Source organism: Scyliorhinus torazame, chromosome 4, assembly GCF_047496885.1.
Source record: "Scyliorhinus torazame isolate Kashiwa2021f chromosome 4, sScyTor2.1, whole genome shotgun sequence".
NCBI lineage: Eukaryota > Metazoa > Chordata > Chondrichthyes > Carcharhiniformes > Scyliorhinidae > Scyliorhinus > Scyliorhinus torazame.
Genome location: NC_092710.1, coordinates 238,666,745 through 238,685,674, shown reverse-complemented (window position 1 = coordinate 238,685,674; position 18,930 = coordinate 238,666,745).

The window sequence follows — 18,930 nt, the reverse complement described above, 5'->3', positions numbered from 1 at the left end:
GGAGAATCCAGCGGGGGGTCCCGCCAACCAGCGCGGCCCGATTCCCGCCCCCGCCCAATCTCCGGTACCAGAGACTTCGGCGGGGGCGGGGGTGGGATTCACGGCGGCCAACGGCCATTCTACGACCCGGCGGGGGGTCGGAGAATGACGCCCCAGATTTTCCACGCCTCTGTGATGCTCCGGCGCTCTCAGCGTGGATTGGTGTAAGTGTTTGCAGGCGTGGTCCTGACACGATGGACCTCGCATGAGTCAAGGGGGTAAGTATTAAAAGTAGATGCCCCCCAAGATCAATTTGAAGGACCCCTCCATCATAACGCGAATCCTACCCACCCCCAGCTGCCCCACCACAGACCCCCCATCTAAACTCCCCAATGTGAACTTCCACCAGTGTCCCTCGCCTGACCCCCATCTGACCCCTACCCACCAGAGACCCACGCCAGACGCCCCCATCAGACCCCCATATCAGAGACCCTCCAAGATCCTCCCCCATCCCTCCATCAGTCACCCCTGCCTGCAAGCTAAAGAGCAGGCCAGGTAGAAACAATGTAAAATCGCAGCTTTTTTCACTCACTTGTCCCTGCTTCAGACAAAGGTGTAGAAAGCAGTAGCTGTTATTTCACAGAAAGCCAAAATCACAAGACTTTAAACCCCTCAGATTCTTTGATATGCAAGGCTTCCGTTCACTTTCATAGTGAGATACAATTCACTGGGTAATAGCTTAAAGTCAGTCAGATGTCTAGATTGTTTATTTTCATTTCCCTTCACGTTTGAATGCATCTCAAGAACCCAGCTTTGAACCAAACCTCAATGTTTCTGAAACATCTAGGATATAAGCAGAGAGATTCTCCGTTCCTGAGACTAAGTGTTGACACCAGCTCAGGATTCGTGGAGTTCCATGACAACAAAACTGTTGCCTCACCTGGACGATTCCGCTATTGTTAAGGGGCTAGCACCGGTGCCACATAGAACACAATAAATTCCAATGAGAAACGGTGCCGGATTTGCCAGGTCCGGCACTGACACCCAGGAGGCAGCTGCATATCATAGAATATTATCATAGAATTTACAGTGCAGAAGGAGGCCATTCGGTCCATTAAGTCTGCACCAGCTCTTGGAAAGAGCACCCTACCCAAGCACACACCTCCACCCTATCCCCATAACCCAGTTACCCCACCCAACACTGAGGGCAATTTTGGACACAAAGGGCAATTTATCATGGCCAATCCACCTAACCTGCACATCTTTGGACTGTGGGAGGAAACCGGAGTGCCCGGAGGAAACCCACGCGCACACGGGGAGAACGTGCAGACTCCGCACAGACAGTGACCCAAGACGGGTATCGAACCTGGGACTTTGGAGCTGTGAAGCAATTGTGCTAACCACTATGCTACCGTGCTGCCTTCAATCCCCACACACACCATCCCAGCCAATAAGATTTCACGGATGCCGAGCTGGACACGGTGGAGGAGAGGTGATTGACCCTGTACCCCGGCCAGGGAAGGAGCTTGCCGGCCACTACCGTTGGCCGTGCCTGGGTACAGGTGACAGAGATGGTCAGCACTGTCAACAACACTTTCCAGACGGCCAGCAGTGCCGGAAAAAACTGCACAACCTCCTCAGGGCACCCAGGGTGAGCAGGTAGCACTGTGCCCTTGGCATTAACCCATGTCCTACACGGCCGTAATCCCCCTCCCCCCACCCCCCCGCCCCACAACTCTGAGAGTGGTCAAAACTCCACGCTGCACCACATGCCGGCACCCATACCGGCAGCCATGGATGGGTGCCCTGGCCACCGAGGTGACTAGCTGCCCACCCCCTGGGCTCCATGCATCGGACTGACTAATGCTGTCCTTTTTTTTGTTTCCGCCCCCCAACCCCCCCCCCCCCGCACCCAGCCCCCGCCCCACCCCCACCCCCAGGTGAAAGCTGCTCATAACCGCTGGAGGTAGGAGAAAACTGGAGGGGGACGACCGGACCTGCGGCTTCTGACCGTGGCAGAGCAGAGGGCCCTGGAGGTGGTTGGCGGCCTGGAGGAAAGGGAGGTCGCTGGGGTGGAGTTCGGCCGTGGGAGAGGAAGTGAAACTCTGCTCAGTTGCGGTTCCCCGTGAAACCTGTGTCAACCACCCCCACCTAACACCATACCCACACCACCCTCACCCTCACTCCCACCCCACCTGCACACCACCAACCCCACTCCCCCCGGCCTGCAATCTAACCGTGCGTCTTGTGCCTTGTAGGACCTGCTGGAGGTGGGGCGGGTCCATCTGGTGTCCCCGCTACCAGCCAGTGCCACAGCCGGAATCCCCCTGTGAGCTGAGCACTGACGAGGAGAACAGCTCGGATGGCATCCCTCGACCCGAGGCTCAGGAGACCCCGGTGCTCGAGTCCGATGTTGACACATATTTCCCGTCACAGTTGTATCTAACAACCAACACCATGCCAGAGAAAATCACCTCGTCTGAGCACTTTAGTGAAGAGGCTCCTGGGACACTATCTGGTGCGCACCACACAGCTGATCCAGTACAGCAGGTGGAGGTAGAAATCTAAATATACGTTGTCACATTAAACACTTGTTCACACTGTTACAACCTGCCTCAATGCTCTGTCAGATGGGTGTTAGGGGTGGGCTAGACTGGGCTGGCTGCAGGGAGGGTGCGGGGGGGGGGATGGACAGATGTTGTGGGTTGCCTGGGTCCCCCCCTCTTCCGCCACCCCCCATCACCATCACCCCAGGTATTGGATGGCACCGTGTGATGGAATGACCTGCTCACATGCAGGGATCACCCAGGGGGACGTGCTACCATGGGCATGAATCAAACATTGTCGAACGATGCGGAGCAGCAGAGCTCATCGCAGAGCGGGTTGTCATCATCCTCCATTCCATGGACCAGACCTGGTGTTACTGCCAACCCAGGGCCCCCACCCTGTAGTGGGCAGGTATGCATCACGGAGCGTGTTACAGGTAAGGGGGTGGCCTGGGGATGGGGGGTGAGCTGGGATGCGGTGTCCGTGCCCGTGGCATCCCCCCCTCCGCTGGTCGGTAAGCCTGGAGCATGTATTGTGGGGCCTCCTGGGCCTGTCCCATGTCCTGCCCATCTTCCCCTCCTGGAATCCTCCTCATCGGCAGAGGCCTAGCGTTCATCCTCCTCCTCCAGCGCATCGCCTGTCAGCTGCGCGATGTTGTGGAGGTCGCAGCAGGTCACCACGATTTGGGCAACCCTCTCAGTGTCAAGCTGGAGGGCTCCCCAGAGCGTTCTAGGTACCTGAACAGCACCTTCAGGAGGTCGAAGCACCGCTTGATCACGTTCCTGGTTGCTGCTCGGGCGTTGTTGTAGCAGGCCTCTGCGTCGGTCGGTTGCTGCTCGGGCGTTGTTGTAACAGGCCTCTGCGTCGGTCGGTTGCTGCTCGGGCGTTGTTGTAGCAGGCCTCTGCGTCGGTCGGTTGCTGCTCGTGCGTTGTTGTAGCAGGCCTCTGCGTCGGTCAGTTGCTGCTCGGGCGTTGTTGTAGCAGGCCTCTGCGTCGGTCGGTTGCTGCTCGGGCGTTGTTGTAACAGGCCTCTGCGTCGGTCGGTTGCTGCTCGGGCGTTGTTGTAGCAGGCCTCTGCGTCGGTCGGTTGCTGCTCGGGCGTTGTTGTAGCAGGCCTCTGCGTCGGTCGGTTGCTGCTCGGGCGTTGTTGTAGCAGGCCTCTGTGTCGGTCAGTTGCTGCTCGGGCGTTGTTGTAGCAGGCCTCTGCGTCGGTCGGTTGCTGCTCGGGCGTTGTTGTAGCAGGCCTCTGCGTCGGTCGGTGGCCTCTGGATAAGCTTCATCAGCCACAACGGCAGTGGATAACCCCTGTTGCATAGGAGCCAACCCCCGCCGGGGGGTCAGGAATCGTTGAGTGTGCCAGGATGAAGGTGTCTTGCACACTGCATGGGTGTGGGTCGCTGACATGCATGATGCGTATCTGATGATCACATATCAGCTGCATGTTCATCAGGTCAAACCCCTTTCAGCTGGTGTAGAGCGCCCTGTCATCAGCAGGTGCTCGTTTGACGGACATGCATCCTGTTGATCACCCCCTGCACCCGGGACATGTCGGCGATGGTGGCGAATCCCGCTGCCCGGGCATCCTGGTGTGTTCGGTCCACATCAAAGTGGATGTATTGTGCTGATTGGGCATATAGGGCCTCCGTGACGGCGCAGATGCACCTACAGACCGAGATCTGTGAGCTCCCTGCCAGATCCCCACTCAGCACCTGGTAGGACCTCATTGTGTAAAAGTTCAGGGCGACCGTCACCTTGACGGCCACCGAGAGGGGGTGTCCTCCCTAATAGCCGTCGGTGCCAGGTGTGCCATGATCTGGCAGGTATGTCGCACCGTCTCCCTGCTCAGCCGGAGTTTTCGATGGCATTCCCAGTCCGGCAGTTCCTCGAATGACAGGCGCTGCCGGTACACATGAGGCCTCCTTTGCACCTCCTTTGCACCTCTACTTCCTCGGCCTATTGGGCAGCTGGATTTCCATCCTGGAGGGCTGCCTCATGTTTCTCTGTGGCACACTCCCCTGCTGCAGCTTCCTCCTCCTCCTCGAGCAGCTCCAGCTCGTACAGCCGCCGGCAATCCCCCAGGGCTGCGGCGACTAGCAGGAAGGCAACCATTGCTGATTGAATTAAAATATCCATTGTCTGTAGGGGGTGAAAGACCGACATGTTAGCATGGTGCATGGCCCCGTGCCCAGCCATGTTCAACGGGCTACATAGTGGCCATGGTTGACACTGCAGGCTCTGCCTTTGCATGCCGCCCCCCATCTTTGCATCCCTGGCCCTGTCAGTGCCCGGCACCATGAGGGTCTCTAGCCCTGTCACCCATCCCTGATGCCAGGTGCACCATTACCAGTGGTATGCTCCGCGCCACTTCTCCAGGGAAGGGCGGGATTCCGTTTAAGTCACGGGGCTTTGTGGAAAGAGCAGGTTGGGACCGCATCAAACCCCTTGCTGGTAAGAGTTAGGACCACTTGCCACAAAATGGAACCATGTACTGACGCAATGAGAATAGGCCAGGACAGGAGACCTGAGGGCCGATTTCATGTGGGCCCACCATGCCACTGGAGATTAAATGTGGCGACCAGAATAGACAGTGTTCTCATATTATCAGTGCAAACTTGGGGGAGGGAGGGAGTCAAAACAAACCAGGGCTCAAGGAACCATCATGAGTTGAGTGAATATGAATCCTTTCCCCATAATCTGGGATGATGACAAGGACACAGACAGCAAGATGGTGAGGCAGAGCAGCAGGACTCCCTGACCCCAGGGGCTCTGGATGCCTCCTCGTACATCAACACTGACCCGCAGGAGACCCCTCTTTGGGGCTTTAGAAGATGGTTCGGTGAAGTATAAAATGTTAAGTTGATTTGCCCACTGTGTGAAAAGTAAAAGAAACTGGTGTGTATATGAGTGGATTCAATTTCTGTATGTGTGTTTTAATAGTGTCCTGTTTGGTTTTGAGTGTCTGTGCCCCAGTGTTCAGTGTCTGTCAGTGAGTGGATGTTGAAAGTGATAAATCCAATTGTGTTGTACACTTGTGCTGAACGAGGGAGAGGGGGGAGGGGCCTTTTGTCGCTTTGATTTCTATGTGTGTCTGCAACTTAAAAGTTGTTTACCCCATTGTGGTCTGTTTCATGTGTGGTTTTCAAACAGTTGGTTGTTTGGTGTGTTTTTGAAGTTGTAATATTGTGAGAGAATGCGCGTGTGATAAGAATCTTTGTGGATGAATATCATTTTAAATTTCTCCTGAAACTGTGATATCTATCTTAAGTGGGAGGACTCCACACAGTGCAATGCTATGCTTTCTTTTTTTCTCTTTCTGTAGAAGCAGTCCTGATCAGAGGACAAGATGGGACGCACCCTATGGGTGAGCATGGTAGTATTCTTGCTGAAAGGCAGGCAAACAGTTTGAGGAGACATCGAGATGTCCTTCACCTATGGGTGTATGGGGAGAACCAGAACCATCGTAATGCAGGAGGGGAAGACCCGGGACACAGACGGGGTAAAAATATTCCCACAAGGGAAAATGGCCAGGTTGGTTGGAGTCAAATTCAACCAAATACTCCAACTCCACTGGCTATCAGTTCAGCGAGACAACACTAACCTGTCCGAAATTATGGCCAGCAAGGTATGGGTGAAAGAGGAAAGGTCCATGTGCCCGGAGTGTCGGGGAGACATCTCAGTGGGATGGTGGTGGTTATGAAAGACAGATAGGAATAAGGCAGATGTATTCGAGGACTGGGACACATTGGGAAACTATTCATTTAGACAGATTACTGAGACAAATTCGGGCACAAAAGTGTGTTGGGACATATGGTGGGAGGAAGAACAAGGAATTCATATATATGAGTGAGTGGGATCAGAACACAAATGCCAGAAAGGGATACCTATTGCTTTTAAATGTCACTAGCAGTGTTCTGGATCCGGATTCGACTGGACTCAAAGTTTAGATTTATGTTTGGTCCCAGATCACCCAAATGCCGTCAGTGGCACCAAACTGATAACACTTGGGCAGCCTCCAGCGAGGGCCCCAAAGGCACGAGTTACAGAAGTCAGGTGTCTCCTAACAAAACTTGGACCCCAGAATGGGTTAGCCCTGACAGGGAAAGTGGTGTCCCATGACATAAATTATAAGTGGAGGCGTTAGTTATGATCTTTCAAAAGTCACTGGAGTCAGGGAAAGTCCCAGAGGATTGGAAAATCGCTGTTGTAACCCCCCCTGTTCAAGAAGGGAACAAGGAAAAAGATGGAAAATTATAGGCCAATTAGCCTAACCTCGGTTGTTGGCAAGATTCTAGAATCCATTGTTAAGGATGAGATTTCTAAATTCTTGGAAGTGCAGGGTCAGATTAGGACAAGTCAGCATGGATTTAGTAAGGGGAGGTCGTGCCTGACAAACCTGTTAGAGTTCTTTGAAGAGATAACAAATAGGTTAGACCAAGGAGAGCCAATGGATGTTATCTATCTTGACTTCCAAAAGGCCTTTGATAAGGTGCCTCACGGGAGACTGCTGAGTAAAATAAGGGCCCATGATATTCGAGGCAAGGTACTAACATGGATTGATGATTGGCTGTCAGGCAGAAGGCAGAGAGTTGGGATAAAAGGTTCTTTTTCGGAATGGCAACCGGTGACGAGTGGTGTCCCACAGGGTTCAGTGTTGGGGCCACAGCTGTTCTCTTTATATATTAACGATCTAGATGACGGGACTGGGGGCATTCTGGCTAAGTTTGCCGATGATACAAAGATAGGTGAAGGGGCAGGTAGTATGGAGGAGGTGGGGAGGCTGCAGAAAGATTTAGACAGTTTAGGAGAGTGGTCCAAGAAATGGCTGATGAAATTCAACGTGGGCAAGTGCGAGGTTTTGCACTTTGGAAAAAAAGAATAGAGGCATGGACTATTTTCTAAACGGTGACAAAATTCATAATGCTGAAGTGCAAAGGGACTTGGGAGTCCTAGTCCAGGATTCTCTAAAGGTAAACTTGCAGGTTGAGTCCGTAATTAAGAAAGCAAATGCAATGTTGTCATTCATCTCAAGAGGCTTGGAATATAAAAGCAGGGATGTACTTCTGAAGCTTTATAAAGCATTAGTTAGGCCCCATTTAGAATACTGTGAGCAATTTTGGGCCCCACACCTCAGGAAGGACATACTGGCACTGGAGAGGGTCCAGCGGAGATTCACACGGATGATCCCAGGAATGGTAGGCCTAACATACGATGAACGTCTGAGGATCCTGGGATTATATTCATTGGAGTTTAGGAGGTTGAGGGGAGATCTAATAGAAACTTACAAGATAATGAATGGCTTAGATAGGGTGGATGTAGGGAAGTTGTTTCCATTAGCAGGGGAGATTAGGACCCGGGGGCACAGCCTTAGAATAAAAGGGAGTCACTTTAGAACAGAGATGAGGAGAAATTTCTTCAGCCAGAGAGTGGTGGGTCTGTGGAATTCATTGCCACAGAGGGCGATGGAGGCCAGGACGTTGAGTGTCTTTAAGACAGAAGTTGATAAATTCTTGATTTCTCGAGGAATTAAGGGCTATGGAGAGAGAGCAGGTAAATGGAGTTGAAATCAGCCATGATTGAATGGTGGAGTGGACTCGATGGGCCGAATGGCCTTACTTCCGCTCCTATGCCTTATGGTCTTATGGTCTTATAAGATAGCCCCTGTCAACATCACTTTTATGGAGGTATGACTACCTGGATGGTGCCCAGTAGAGACAGAAAGGTTAGGAGAACCTATTGAAGGAAATAATGCGGCAATTCTACAAACTCAGTTATGGGGACAAAATTCGGGTGAAGTTTTACGAATTGGATAGTTGCTAGTACTCCGATTCAGGAAGAGGAACGAGGGAATTAATAAACGATGCAGCTACAACATTTAATAAAGGGGATGTCACTAATCAATAGTTTCGATAGTGCCCAACTCCAATTGCAGGTCAATTCCCTCTGGGATCAATATAAGAAAATACGAGAGGAAGTTAACGGGGTAGAAGGCCAAGATTTACAAGAAAACCAGGTTATGATAATCTGTCTCAAAGAAATAATAGCTGAGCTGGAAAATCATGTTCAGATAATAAATAAATTAATAAATGAGACATATGGTGGGAGGAAGAGCAAGGAATTCACATATACGTGAGTGAGGGGATCAGAACACAAATGCCAGAAAGGGGTACCTATTGCTTTTAAATGTCACTAGCAGTTTTCTGGATCTGTTTTGGACTGGACTCAAAGTTTAGATTTATGTTTGGTCCCAGATCACCCAAATGCCGTCAGTGGCACCACTTGGGCAGCCTCCAGCGAGGGCCCCAAAGGCACGACTTACATGTGTGTGAGTGGGATCAGACCGGGCCGCCGAGAATGACAGGTGTGTGATGTAAGGGGCTTGGTTGCTAAATGAGAGGCACAATAATCTGGAGGACTTGAAACAGGGTGACGAATCATCGTGGGTCAACACCAGGTGCTTAAATGCTATGAGCACTCAAGATGACCTCACGAATCGAAGCCAGCTGCAGTTGGCTTCTGAACCATACCCAGCCCCAATTGACTGTGACCGGTATTATGGGGGATGTCCTCAGAAGAATGCCAGCAATGGGCCGGTGACAATGGCTGGTGTCAGGATACCGGGTGGAGAACATTGGATTAATCAGAAATGGGGTACACATACGGCATCGTTCAGGGGCGGCACGGTAGCAGTGGTTAGCACTGTTGCTTCACAGCTCCAGGGTCCCAGGTTCAATTCCCGCTTAGGTCACTGTCTGTGCGGAGTCTACACGTTCCCACCGTGTCTGCGTGGGTTTCCTCCGGGTGCTCCAGTTTCCTCCACAGTCCAAAGATGTGCAAGTTCAGTGGATTGGCCTTCGTGTCCAAAAAGGTTGTGTGTGGTTACTGGGTTGCGGTGATAGGGTGGGCGTGTGGGCTTGGGTTAGGTGCTCTTTCTAAGAGTTGGTGTAGACTTGATGGGCTGAATGGCCTCCTTCTGCACTGTAAATTCTATGATAAATTTATGAAATCAAAAGGCCCCTTCATATGAGGTCAAATGGGGAAACTCTATGTCTGGCACAGAATTGAAGGGGTGTCAGGGCAGTGGGGGCACATGTGGTGTTTTACCCTGTATCACCTGAATGAATTTGACCAACTAGTGTGTGCGTGGCATCAGAAAATGCACAACTCATTAATTGCACTGTGGGGGTGGTGGTCCAGCACCATGTTGCACCCTAGGTGGTGCGTGAAGGCTATGGGACATACTGCGTTACTGCCAGTCTGAGCCAGGATAGGAGAAACAGAGATACAGGAGACAAAATCAGAAAAATAACATTGGTGGGATCTTGGACTTAACATTGAAATACCTTCTTGGATCAGACATGTTTCATGTGTCTTAGTTACAGTTAATTATAATATTATATATATTAGTTTTGTCTTGTAAACCGATATGGAAAACCAAGCAGCAAAACCTGAAGAAATGTTTCAGAATGGGTTTGCTCGGAGACTCTAAGTTAAAAGTAATGGTCTGGCTGGGACTTGCAATTCCCAGAATGCAGAAGATTTGTTATCAGGAGTAAAAGATCTTTTGTGTTCATGATATTAAAGGGGGGAAATGTGGGATTGGAATCCCCTCCAACTCAATGTTTATTGAATATAAAACCTCAAAAGCTTCAGGGACATAAAAATTGCAAACAAACAGGCCAAACCTCAACTGTACTATAATCTTCAAGACACGTTGATGCTGGAACCAAGTCAATTATGTGCAAAGACATTGGGATATTACCATCTCAAAGACAATGCAGTGGCCATCAGATAATCCATTTAAAGAAAGTGAAAGACCATCAGAGCGGATAGCCCCAGACAACATCCATTCTGCGAACAAGCACCAACAACGGTGAAGGAGAAATGGATTTTATCACATACGTATCAATTCGGGAGCCAGGCACGTCACACCTGAATAGGGTCATGCGTTTGTGTCATGGAAACAACACCATGGCTTGTCTGGACCAAGGCAGGAACCAGGCTAAAAGAGATTAAAAGGTGCTCAGCACTGACCATCCAAACAGGAGGATGTCTCCAGGAAATATACTTTGATATTTTTGATAAGGTTTTGGAATAAAAAGACCAAGACTGTCGAGTCTTACACTGCAGTCACCAAGGAGAGTTGGGAACAGTCATAGTTTAAGGACAGCAAGTAAGTCCTGAGGGGGTTTGAGTTGTGTTTTGGGCAGAACTGTTCTCGATTTGTCTGGTGGCTTGTATTAATAAGTCGTGGTTTTGAGTGTTGTGCGGCATCAATACGCTAGTTTAGAGCTCTTGTCTTATGGCATAGGAGGGTTTTTAGATAATAAATACCTATGCAGTTGAGCCGAAAAGTCTGTGTCCATAAATGTTTGTCCCTTATAAAATCCTAAAGTCAAGAACTGACAGTAAGGGTAAACGGGAGTGTGCACCTCTTACATACCTGGCAATAACAGCAGGACTCCAAGGTTAAGCATAAATTCTTGACAGGGCAGAAGGCTTTAGGAGACAGAGGGAGGGTGAGAGTGTGAAGGTGTTGTGTGAGGATGCACTGATGGTTGATAGTGGAGATGGACACGGGGTGGGCAAGGGCAGCACGGTAGCATAGTAGTTAGCACGATTGCTGCACAGCTCCAGGGTCTCAGGTTCGATCCCCGGCTTGGGTCACTGTCTGTGCGGAGTCTGCACGTTCACCCCGTGTGTGCATGGGTTTCCTCCGGGTGCTCCGGTTTCCTCCCACAGTCCAAAGATGTGCAGGTTAGGTGGATTGGCCATGCTAAATTGCCCTTAGTGTCCAAAATTGCCCTTCGTGTTGGGTGGGGTTACTGTGTTATGGGGATCGGGTGGCGGTGTGGGCTTGGGTAGGGTGCTCTTTTCAAGAGCCGGTGCAGACTCGTTGGGCCGAATGGCCTCCTTCTGCACTGTAACGTCTATGATAAAATTGATGATAAGATGAGGGCACGCAAGCCAGTGGTAATGCGGTGGGATTCTTATTGAGAAATGGGACATTGACATTACCTGGACATTGCTGATGGTGATGGAAGAGGGTTGAAGGGTAATGGTGGGGAGGTCGAAAGTTATTCCGGGGTGGGTGAGGTTGCTCAACGGTTATGTGGGATAGGCTGTGGGAGGGGGAAAGGTGTTGGAGCATAGGAAAATTGCCACTATTACAATTGCTGGCCTGGTTGCAACTATGCAAATCCTCGTGGTGGCAATCACGAGATGCTGCACAGGAATTGGGTCATCAGGAGTGCATGGAGATGCGGGTCATCTCGACTGGACAACTGAAGAAAAACCCCAGCAAGTGGCCTTTGAAATGTTAGGGCCCAAGGACACATGAGAGTTTGAAGATCAAAGGCTCAGCATGTGAAGGGAGTGTTTGCACAAGAACCCTGTCAAATACCTTTGCTTCCCTGCAGATGCATCATTCCAGGGACTGGGGTCGCCAGGGAGGATGGAGGGGTGGGAGGAGTGCTAGGCCTTAAGGACTATAAATTAAATAACACATTAAACAATTTTAAAGTGAAAAGAAAATTCTCTTTGGAGAAGTTTCCAGGACAATTGTTCTACACTTGAGACCATGGATGATGGATGCGTTACCTGCAGAACACAGCTGGCGAGAGTTGAGTATTTGTGGATTGCGAGGTTAGATTAATATTAATATATAACCAGTGACTGATTACCGTCAAGGGCAAGAACAAACATTCACAAAGCCTATCTTCTTAACGGATTTACCTGTTGGTTAATTGTCTCCCTCCACTGCCTACTGACTAATGAAATTGGTTCAGTCCATCATGGAGTCTAAAGCTGAAATGGGCTTCCAAAGCTCAATGCTCTTTACTCAGTTCATTTCTTTTTATACATTATGCGTTTAACAAGCTCTGTTTTCCAGAACAGTAATTTCATGGCTAGCTATAACCTCAAAATTACCATTGGTAATATTAGCCTCTTAATGTATTTACATGACATCCGTCATTACATTTACATGACATCCGTCTGCTTTTTAACATCGCCATTAATCTGTTTATTTTAAATTGTGTAAAATGTACAGCAAAATAATCTTCATAAGCATTCATGTACTGGTACTGTCAAAATAATTACAGGGACTATGGGTGGATTTTTTTCACAATCGCCCCCCCACATACACACAATATGTTTTATGGCAGCAGAAGCGACCCACCACTGACTAGAGGCAATCTTCCAGTCCCACCATTGTCAGCAACACTTCCTGTTGTTTGCAGCCTCCGCCACTGAGGAACTCACAGAGATCCCGCCGCCGGGAATGGCCGGAAAACCCCGTTATGCATTGAGGCAGAATTTCTGACTCTCTTTAAGGCAAAAGTAGAATTTCGATCCTGTTGGACAAGGACACGGGCTGAGGCTCCTGCAACCCTACCTCTTGGATTCCTCTGCAACCCACCATCTTGTCCCTGACCACTAGCTAAATTCAGGGTAGTTAGTTTAGGGGGTGTGACTGCCTCCTGGAACACAGCCTCCAGGTAACTCTCCCCCTCCCGGGTGTGTTGCAGTGTCCGAAGCTCAGACTCCAGCTCATCAACTCTGAGTAACCAACAGTTACTACAGATGTGGTCACAAGGAACTACAATAGGGTCCACCAGCTCCCACATCATGCAGGAGCAACACATCACCTCGCCCTCAACCCTTACTTTATTTAATAGTTTTTAAATTATTTTAAAAACATTTTCAACTGTTTTTTATATTTCTCCTTATTATCTTGATCCAAAAGCAACTCATAATCAGTAATTTAAAATGGATTTTCAAATTTAGTGCAGATTCCCGATTAGCCTTTCTGTGACTTCACTCAGTTTTTGTCCCCAGTGGAACACTCAGGGTGTTTCACTCACCTTCCCAGGCTGCTCCCTGGTTTTCTCCCGCTCAGCTCTGCTCCCGATGTGAAGGCTGCAATTCCCCAAGGTAAGATTTTTATATCACTCACCTTCACAGGCTACTCTCCAGTTTTCTCCCGCTCCACTCCCGATGTGAAGGCTGCAAATCCCTGAGATATGGGGCGGCACCGTGGCTCAGTGGTTAGCACCGCCGCCTCACCCAGACCCAAATTCAATTCAAGCCTCGGGTGAGTGTCTGTGTGGAGTCTGCACGTTCTCCCCGTGTCTGCGTGGGTTTCCTCCGGGTGCTTTGGTTTCCTCTCACAGTCCAAAGATGTGCAGTTAGGTGGATTGGCCGTGCTAAATTGCCCCTTAGTGTCCAAAAGATAGGTGAGTTTACAGGGTTACACAGATAGGGTGGGGGAGTGGGCCTTGGTACAGTGCTCTTTCAGAGGGTCGGTGTGGACTTGATGGACCGAATGGCTTCCTTCTGCATTGTAGGGATTCGATGAATGGATTCTATATCACTCACCTTCACAGACTGCTCTCTAGTTTTCTCCCGCTCCACTCCCGGATGTGAAGCAAAACCATATTGGCTTTGCCAGATTATCTTGAATTTATCCAAGTATCCAGTTAGAATTAATTTACTAAAAGCTTCTAACATTTTCCCTGTCACAGATGTTCAGCTAACTGGCTCATAGTTTCCTGCTTTCGGTCTCCCTCCCTTTTTGAATAATGGAGTTACATTTGCCATCATCCAATTTAAAAAAAAACGTATTTTATTTCAAACATTATCAAATTCTCACATACAAAGGCATAACTTATACAGTTTGTCATTTTTATTTTAACAAAGTAACAGCAACAACCCTAAAATCCCCATCCCCCTCAGCCTGACTAGCCTCCCTCCCTCAACCCCTCCCCACCTAACCCGCTGCCTCCCCCCCTCCCCCTCACCCCTCTGGCACACCATTAACTATTGGCCACGAAGATTGATGAACGGTATCCTACAGGAATAAAACATTTCATCCGGCTCTCTAGTGTATATTTATTTAATCTTTTCCAATCGCAGGAATTCTACTGGTCTCCTAACCTTGCCGAGGCCGTGGGCGGTACCGCCAACCTCCATCCAAGCAGTACTCCGAGCTACTAAGGAAGCAAAGGCCAAGACGTCCTTCCCTTCAAGGAGCTCTGGGGCGTCTGACACCCAAAAGATCGCCACCAGCAGGCACGGCTCCAGGTTGACCCTAACGATCTCTGGCATGGTCTCAAAAAATGAGAGCCAGAACCCAATTAGCTTGGGGCAAGACCAGAACATGTGTGAGTGATTCGCTGGCCCCCGTGAACAACGCTCACACCTGTCGTAGATTATCATAGAATTTACAGTGCAGAAGGAGGCCATTCGGCCCATCGAGTCTGCACCGGCTCTTGGAAAGAGCATCCTACGCAAGGTCAACACCTCCACCCTATTCCCATAACCCAGTAACCCCACCCAACACTAAGGGCAATTTTGGACACGAAAGGCAATTTATCATGGCCAATCCACCTAACCTACACATCTTTGGACTGTGGGAGGAAACCGGAGCCCCCGGAGGAAACCCACGCACACACGGGGAGGATGTGCAGACTCCGCACAGACAGTGACCCAAGCCAGAATCGAACCTGGGACCCTGGGAGCTGTGAAGCAATTGTGCTATCCACAATGCTACCGTGCTGCCCCTTGCTCAGGGAACATCAAACCTGTCTTAGTTAAGTGCACCCTCTGAACTACTTTAAACTGTAAATCAGGTTCAGCCTAGAGCAGGAAGAGGTAAAATTCACCTGACGCAATATTTCACTCCACACCCCTCCTTCCAGCCCTAGGCCCAGCTCTTCTTCACACTTCCCCTTCACCTCTTTGAGCGATGGTTCCCCATTTCCAACAAACACTCATCGGTGGAATTTTCCGTTCCTGATACCAAGAGTTGACGCCAGGGCAGGATTAGTGGACTTCTACAATGGCAAAACTGGAGGGCCTCTCCATAATGGTCCAGGCACCTGAACTACATCTTCAGAAGGCCAAAGCACCACTCGATCATGCTCCTGGTGGTGACATGAACATCGTTGTGCGGGTTTCGGCGTCGGTCTGTGGCCTTCCTATACCCGTCAATAAGCAAGGTGTCAGGAGGACTAAAAGGGGTCATGAAAAGTCATTAGCAAACAGGATTACAGAAAATTCCAAGGCCTTTTATACATATGTAAAAAGCAAGAGGGTGGTCAGGGAAAGGGTTGGCCCACTGAAGGACAGGGGAGGGAATTTATGCGTGGAGCCAGAGGAAATGCCGAGGTACTAAATTAGTACTTTGGATCAGTATTCATCAAAGAGAAGTACTTGGTGGATGATGAGCCTGGGGAAGGGTGAGTAGATAGTCTGGGTCACATTGAGATCGTAAAAGAAAAGGTGCTAGGCGTCTTGAAAAAATGTACGGTAGATAGGTCCCCAGGGCCTGATGGGATCTCCCCCAGAACACTGAGGGGGGCAAGAGAGGAAATTATTGGGACCTTAACAGAAATCTTTGCATCCTCACTGGCTGCAGGTGAGGTCCCAGAGGAGTGGAGAATAGCCAATGTTGTGGCTTTTTAAAGATAATCCAGGAAATTACAGGCTGGTGAGCCTTACATCAGTGGTAGGGAAATTCTTGGAGAGAATTATTTGAGACAGGATTTACTCCCATTTCGAAGCGAGTGGACGTGTTAGCGAGAGGCAGCATGGTTTTGTGAAGGGGAGATCATTTCTCACTAACCTAATTAAGTTTTTCGAGGAAGTGACGAAGATGATTGGTGAAGGGCAGTGAATGTTTTCTACATGGACTTAAGTAATGCCTTTGACAAGGTCCCTCATGGCAGACTCATACAAAAGGTAAAGTCACATGGGAACAGAGGTGATACACAATCAATACGTGGAGTCATATTGATTCAGATTTAATCAGATAGAACTGTACCCAGCAGCGAAGTTACAGACGTGAAGGCTGCTGGGATGGCATTGGTTCTTATACCCCGCCTCTCAGGGTGGGGCTATGTGCATTGCCCAATGCTAGACCCCGCGGTCTAGCCAATGGTTATTCCTCTCTCTGGTACCGCAATACCTGGTATTACCACATTAGGTGAGCTGACAAGATGGATACAGAACTGGCTAGGTCATAGAAGACAGAGGGCAGCAGTGGAAGGGTACTTTTATGAATGGAACTAATGGTGACTAATGGTGTTCCGCAGGGATCAGTGCTGGGACCTTTGCTGTTTGTAGTATATATAAATGATTTGGAGGAAAATGTAACTGGTCTGATTAGTAAGTTTGTGGATGACACAAAGGTTAGTGGAATTGTAGATAGCGATGAGGACTGTCAGAGGATACAGCAGGATTTAGATCGGTTGGAGACTTGGGCGGAGAGATGGCAGATGGAGTTTTGTTTTAGAAATTCAGTGTACCCGATTCATTTTTTCCAATTAAGGGGCAATTTAGCGTGGCCAATCCACCTACCGGGCACATCTTTGGGTTGGTTGTGGGAGCGAAACCCACGCAAACACGGGAAGAATGTGCAAACTCTACATGGACAATGTCCCAGAGCTGGAATCGAAGCTGAGACCTTGGTGCTGTAAGACAGCAATGCTAACCACTGTGCCACCGCGCTGCCCTATAGCATATGGGGTTTAATCCAGACAAATGTAAGGTAATGCATTTTGGAAGGTCTAATACAGGTGGGAAATATACAGTGAATGGTAGAGCCCTTAAGATTATTGGCAGGCAGAGGGATATGGGTGTACAGGTCCACAGGTCGCTGAAAGTGGCAATGCAAGTGGAGAAGGTAGTCAAGAAGACATACGGCACTGAATATAGAACTTGGCAAGTCATGCTGCAGCTGTGTAGATCCGTAGTTAGGCCATACTTGGAAGATGAAATGAAAAGAAAATGAAAATAGTGTTCAATTCTGGTCGCCACACTATCAGAAGGATGTGGAGGCTTTAGAGAGGGTGCAGAAAAGTTACCAGGGTGTTACCTGGCATGGAGGGCATTAGCTATGAGGGAAGTTGGATAAACTTGGTTTGCTCTCACTGGAGCGATGGAGGCTGAGGGACGATCTGATAGAAGTCTGCAAAACTATGAGGAGCAAGGACAGAGTGGTAGAAGCTTTTTCCCAGGGTGGAGGGGTCAATTGCAAGGGAACATAAGTTTAAGGTGTGAGGGGCAAAATTTAGAGGAGATGTGCAAGGTAAATTCTTGGATTGGATTGGATTGGATTTGTTTATTGTCACATGTACCGAGGTACAGTGAAAAGTATTTTTCTGCGAGCAGCTCAACAGATCATTAAGTACATGGGAAGAAAAGGGAAGAAAAGAAAATACATAACAGGGCAACACAAGGTATACAATGTAACTAGATAAGCACCGGATTTGGGTGAAGCATACAGGGGTGTAGGGTTAATGAGGTCAGTCCATAAGAGGGTCATTTAGGAGTCTGGTAACAGCAGGGAAGAAGCTGTTTTTGAGTCTGTTCGTGCATGTTCTCAGACTTCTGTATCTCCTGCCCGATGGAAGAAGTTCGAAGAGTGAGTAATCCGGGTGGGAGGGGTCTTTGATTATGCTGCCCGCTTTCCCCAGGCAGTGGGAGGTGGGTAGATGGAGTCAATGGATGGGAGGCAGGTTTGTGTGATGGACTGGGCTGTGTTCACGACTCTCTGAAGTTTCTTGCAGTCCTGAGCCGAGCAGTTGCCATACCAGGCTGTGATGCAGCCAGATAGGATGCTTTCTCTGGTGCATCTGTAAAAGTTGGTAAGAGTTAATGTGGACATGCCGAATTTCCTTAGTTTCCTGAGGAAGTAAAGGTGCTGTTGTTCTTTCTTGGTGGTAGCGTCGACGTGGGTGAACCAGGACAGATTTTTGGAGATGTGAAACCCTAGGAATTTGAAACTGCTAACCATCTCCACCTCAGCCCGTTGATGCTGACAGGGGTGTGTACAGTACTTTGCTTCCTGAAGTCAATGACCAGCTCTTTAGTTTTGCTGGCATTGAGGGAGAGATTGTTGTCGCTGCACCACTCCTCTAGGTTCTCTATCTCCCTCCTGCATTTTGACTCGTCGTTATTCGAGATCCGGCCCACTATGGTCGTATCGTCAGAAAACCTGTAGATGGAGTTGGAACCAAATTTTGTCATGCAGTCGTGTGTGTAAGGGAGTAGAGTCGGGGGCTAAGTACGCAGCCTTGCGGGGCGCCGGTATTGAGGACTATTGTGGAGGAGGTGTTGTTGTTGTTCATTCTTACTGATTGTGGTCTGTGGGTCAGAAAGCCGAGGATCCAGTTGCAGAGTGGGGAGCCAAGTCCTAGGTTTTGGAGCTTTGATATGAACTTGGCTGGGATTATGGTGTTGAAGGCGGAGCTGTAGTCAATAAATAGGAGTCTGATGTTGGAGTCCTTGTTGTCAAGATGCTCTAGGGATGAGTGTAGGGCCAGGGAAATGGCGTCTGATGTGGACCGGTTGCAGCGGTATGCGAATTGCAGTGGATCAAGGCGTTCTGGGAGTATGGAGGTG